Here is a 6,000-nt window from a genome sequence, read left to right on the forward strand (position 1 = left end):
CTTATTAAAATTCACTAAAACAATCCGAAAAATCGTTAATGTTAATATGTTAGGTAGCATATTAATGTTACCTAATTGTATTTTTAAGAACCTTTCATTTTGCTAGAAACCAACAAAAGCAAGCTATTGAAAATGAAAATCAACTCCAAGAAAATCCCTTTAACTTTTCCCCCCTGCTTTGGTATGATGACACCTATTACTCATATTCTATGTCCCAAACCTACAGCATGGCCTAGTGGAAAGAGCACACGCCTGGAAGTCAAGGGACCTGGGTTCTATTCCTGACTCTACCATTTGTCTTCTGTATGACCTTGGTCAAGCCACTTAATTCTCTGTGCCTCAGTTTCCTCATCTGCAAAATGGGATTCCATACCTATTCTCCCCCAGTCAGACTGTGAGCACTTTGTGGGACAGGGTCTGTGTCCCATCTACATATATTGTATTTGCCCCATTGCTTGGCACATAGTAAATGCTTAACAAATACCCCAACTATTATTGTCACCAAACTTACAAACTGTGGGCAATGTCCACCTAGTACCACCTGGAAATCACTGATTCACCAGCTTCATTTTCAGCTCTGCACCTTTCTTTCTTCCATGTTATTTCTTAAGTGCTTACTGTGTGCCTAGCACCATTCTAAGCACTGGGACAGACACAAGGAATTCAAGTTGGACCCAGGCCATGTACCTCATGGGACTCACAGTCTTATTCCTCATTTTACAGATGAGGGAACTGAGGTGCAGAGAAGCGAAGCGATTCGCCCAAGGTCACACAGCAGACAAATGGTGAAACTGGGATTAGAACGTGGGTCCTTCTGACTCCGAGGTGCATACTCTATCCACTAGGCAATGCTGCACTCAATATATCACTTCTCTATCAATAAGTCAATGAAACAATATCACTTCTTTGTGATAGTAATTCGTGCAGTTGCACTCATAATCTCCTGACTCTGCCAGGCATGTTCTCTCTCAATACACCTCAGCCTGCACACATTGCTCCTCTAACATCAACCTGCTTCTTTTCCCTAGATCTCATCTCTCTCGCTATTGACCCCGGCTCACATCCTTCCTCTTGCTTTGAATTCCCTTCCTCTTCAAATCTGACGGGCCACTATTCTCCCCATCATCAAAGCCCTATTAAAACCACATCTTCTCCAGAAAATCTTCCCTAACTAATCTCTCATCTCTCCTCTCACCCTTCTGCGTCACCTATAGTTTACCCCTCGTCTCCTCAACCCACTCTCCTCCTCTTTTTTTAAAAATGGTATTTGTTAAGCACTTACTAGGCACCAGACACAAAGTAATCGAGTTGGGCACAGTCCCTGTCCCATATGGGACATACAATCTTAAACCCCATTTAACAGATGAAGCAAATGAGGAATAGAGAAGTGAAGTGACTTGCCCAAGGACACACAGTGGACAAGTGGCAGAGACAGGATTAGAACCCAGGTCCTTCTAACTCCCAGGCCCATGCTTTATCCACCAGGACTATGCTGCTTCTCCTCCCTTCTGTCACCTACGTGCTTAAGTCCACACCCCGTAAGCACTTTGAAGCTCATTGCACCCCTTACCCCACGGCATTTACGAACATATCTTTATATTGTTCCTTCCTCTTTCTGTAATTTACTTTTATGTCTGTTTCCTCCAGCAGACTGGAAGCTGTCTGAGGGCAGGAATGGTGAAGGAGTTGAGTAGGCGGGCAGATGTAGCACAGTGTGAAGTTTGCATGAAGGTTTCTTACATGCGTGACCCATGCAGGGCCTAACTGGGGGCAATTTTTTGCCAAAGCTGGGCCAACATGCCATGACTCAGAAGGGTGTTACCTTAGTATCTCCTGCAGTCTTTGCAGTCCATGTTAGCCTGCTATTTTTCAGGATTCCTGCTAGACCCGCCTACCTATGGAACAACCGAAGTGGCACTTCATTCAGAATCCTTCACCACTGATGGTGTAGCTCTAGCAGGCAGAACTAGGACTCAGAACTCAGGTCTTCTGTTGAGAAGAGGAGTGTTCTTTCCCCTGGATCAACAGCAGGACTAAATGGATTCTAATGCTATAAAAGTATAAAATCCCAGCCAAACATGGCACATCAGAATGTCATGTTTTAATTCAGCTGCGGGCAATTTCTGGGGGGTTTGGAAGAAATCCCGGCCACAGGGCTTGGCAAATAAAAAGCCCTTAACAAATACTGAGATTTAAAAAAAAAAACCACCCACAAAACATCTTGAAATAGTGCAGACTCTTGAGCAGGAAAACTAATAATGGTTTGGGTAAACTACAGATCGGGGTAAATATCACCATATTAATGAGGCTTTATTGAATCTGAATTTGTTGGCCATCCACCCCCATCAAGCAGACACTCCTTCTCACCATAGGCTTTAAATACTCAGTCAGCTCTCTCCCCTCTACTTATCCTCATCTCTCTCCCACTGCAACCCAACCCAAACACTTTACTCCTTGATCACTAACCTACTTATTGTGCCTCAATCTCATCTATCTGTCACCTTCCCTCCTGCCTAGAATTCTCTCTACCTTTACAATATCACCAATATCTGCCTTTTCCTCTGCATCCAAAGTGCTATCTTACTGGTACAAGCTCTCATAATATCCCGACTGGATTATTGTGTCAGCCTTCTCTCTGATCTCCCTTCCTCCTGTTTCTCCCCGCTCCAGTCTATTCTTCATTCTGCTGCCCAGATCATCTTCCTGCAGAAACGCTCTGGGCATGTCACTCTCCTCCTTAAAATCCTCCAGTGGTTGCCTATCAACCTCCGCATGAAACAAAAACTTCTCACTCTGGACTTCAAGGCTCTCCATCACCTTGCCCCCTCCTTCCTCTCCTCCCTTCTTTCTTTCTAATGCCCACCCCGCACGCTCCGCTCCTCTGCCGCTCACCTCCTCACCATCCCGTTCACACCTATCCCACTGTAGACTCCTGCCCCACCTCCTACCGCTGTTTTGGAATGCCCTCCCTCCTCACCTCCGCCAAACTAACTCTCTTCCCTTCTTCAAGGCCCTATTGAGAGCTCTCCTCCTCCAAGAGGCCTTCCCAGACTGAGCTTCCCCTTTTCCCTCTTCTCCCTCTGCTCCTTCTCTGCTCCCCCTTCACCTCCCTTCAGCACTGTGCTCATTTGTATATATTTTTAATACCCTATTTATTTTGTTAATGAGGTGTACATCCCCTTGATTCTATTTATTGTGATTAAGTTGTCTTGTTTTTGTCCATCTACAAAGAACTTAAAGTCTAGAGGGGGAGACAGACATTAAAATAAACTATAGATATATTCTTAAATGCTGTGGAACTGAGAGTGAAGTGCAGTGTGGCTCAGTGGAAAGAGCCCGGGCTTGGGAGTCAGAGGTCATGGGTTTGAATCCCAGCTCTGCCACTTCTCTGCTGTGTGACTGTGGGCAAGTCACTTAACTTCTCTGGGCCTCAGTTCCCTCATCTGTAAAATGGGGATTAAGACTGTGAGCCTCACGTGGAGCAATCTGATTACCCTGTATCTACCCCAGCGCTTAGGAACAGTGCTCTGCATATAGTAATTGCTTAACCAACATTATTAAAGGGTACAGATTCAAGGGTATAGGTGACAAAGACATAACAAGGAGTAGGCATAATGAGGGCTTAGTCAGGGAAGACCTCTCGGAGGAGATGTGATTTTAATGAGTGGGTTCTTTCTCACTATCTCATTTTAATCCCTTAAGGCCTCCGTAAAGTTCATTTTTTATGGCATTTGTTAAGCACTTACTATGTGCCAGACACTGTTCTAAGCACTGGGATGGATACAAGTTTTTTGGGTTGGACATAGTCCATGTCCCACATTGGGCTTATTACCCTTAAACCCCATTTTACACCTGAGGTAAATGAGGTACAGAGAAGTGAAGTGACTTGCCCAAAGTCACTTAGCAGACAAATGGCAGAGCTGAGATGAGAGCCCAGGTCCTTCTGACTCCCAGGCCGGTGCTCCATCCACAAAGCCACACTGCTTCTGATGTTCTAACTCTAGATATTCTGCATGTATAAAAGTAGCTCTTTTGATTGGTGTATAAAGGAGTATCAGTTTTTATGTCCATCTAATTAAAGACTTTTTCATTTTAGAAGACCTTCTAATTGTTTCTTTTTCCACTTTCCTAAGTATCTTCTCTGGGAGGAGTAAACTACTCCCTTTGTTAAGGTGAAAGAAGAAGAAAAGAAAAGAAATATGCTCATATTAACTCTTCTAGGCCAGAAGGCCCCTCTTAGGATTGCACCTGGAGAGTTTCCAATACTCTACCAGTCTTGGCTACAGGAGGAAAAGTCAAGCAGAGGCCTACCCATTGCTTTGCTAGGTTGGGCAGTGGCTAGCGAGTAGAAGGCCATCTGCTACAATTCAAAACTCACCTGTGCTGGGCAGCAGCAGCATGGGAGAGAGCTGAGGGTGGAGACTCAAGTTGACTGCGCCTAAAGAGACAATGGAAAAACCACTTCTGTAATTTTACCAAGGAAACTCCATGGAATCACTACCAGAACGATTGCAGATAGAGCGTGGGGCATTCTGGTAGAGTTGTGTCCATGGAGTCGCTATGGATCAGAGATGACTTGACAGCATAAGACAAGACAAGACCACAGGGTAGCCATTTAGTGCACTGGAAGAGATCATTAATCCAATGGACCCTAGTGGCCTGGAGATAAGCACCCCACAGATCATCTCATTAAAAAAAGCCGCTGCTCTCTGTTGCCAGATCCTAGCTGTAAGGGTGAAATTACTGTGTTTTTGGCCTCCTGAAGCTTGATCTTTGCTGCCTTCATCTTGTTCCTTTTTAGCTAAACTGCATTTTCTGCAAGACTTGAATTCAAGCCTTAAGAGAAGCTGGAAGGAGAGACGGGGAGACACAAGGGGTTTATTTCCATGACACACCCAACTCAGTTTCTTTCTCCCCAGTAGGTCATTCCTCTTGTCTTCCATTCCTGAGTCTCATTGTTTGACCTGAATGGTGACAGTCGGCTTGAGAGAGACAAGATAGCCTAAGAGTAGAACCTAATGTATTCCTTGTTTTGTCAAGAATACAGTGTGACCTAACACAGTTCCTTAATTTATGTCCCAGTTTCCATAGCTGTAAAACAGGAAATCATCCATGCTTCATTAGCACCATTATAAGTGGAAAATATCATAAGATGTGCCATTTAAAATAAACCCCATGTAAAACCACTTTACATCAGTTGAGTTGTAGTTGAACTGAGTCTTTATTATCATCTGCAGCAGTGGGAGTATTTATTGACTACCCGCTGTGGGCAGTACATGAAGATGATTATGCAAACTATATAGAGTGACATTTACTCTGAAAAGACCAAGGTTATGGGCCAGTGTATACCTACAATCCTACAATAAATCACTGGTAACTGGAAGTTGTATTATACTCTCCCAAGTGCTTAGTACAGTGTTCTGCACACAGTAAGCACTCAATAAATACATAAATGCAATTGAATGAATGAATGAAAGAATAAGTGAGTGGATGGTGAAATAAATATTCTTGGCACACAGCATGATGCGGGGAACTGGTTTTGAGTAAGATCTTGAGCTAAGCAATAGATTTGGGAAAACTGAGGCTGCAAAAAACTAGGGTAAACTAGTGTTTCTAGGGTATAAAAATGACACAGAAAAACAAGGGATTGTGATGTGTGGACTGTAAATTGCTACACACTGAGGTTGGATGCATAAAAGCAAAACTGTAAACAAATAAAAACAACCTATGAATGATTGGGACAGACTATTTTACTCTTCAAAAATAAAATAAAGTTTCATACTTAGGAAATTTCTAAACAACTATTCAGTGATGCTCATATTTTAAAATAAATGAAAGGCATAAATTAACTAAAAAAACCATGGCAGAGGGGAAAATCATTTAGCCATCTATTTCCCAAGTATCTCTGACTGAATCTCAGTTAATTATCATAAATTTATGGATAATTATCTATTCTCAATGTGATGCACTCCTAAAAAGGAAAAAAAAGAACTTGAGATA

Source organism: Ornithorhynchus anatinus, chromosome 8 (genome assembly GCF_004115215.2).
Source record: "Ornithorhynchus anatinus isolate Pmale09 chromosome 8, mOrnAna1.pri.v4, whole genome shotgun sequence".
Classification (NCBI taxonomy): domain Eukaryota; kingdom Metazoa; phylum Chordata; class Mammalia; order Monotremata; family Ornithorhynchidae; genus Ornithorhynchus; species Ornithorhynchus anatinus.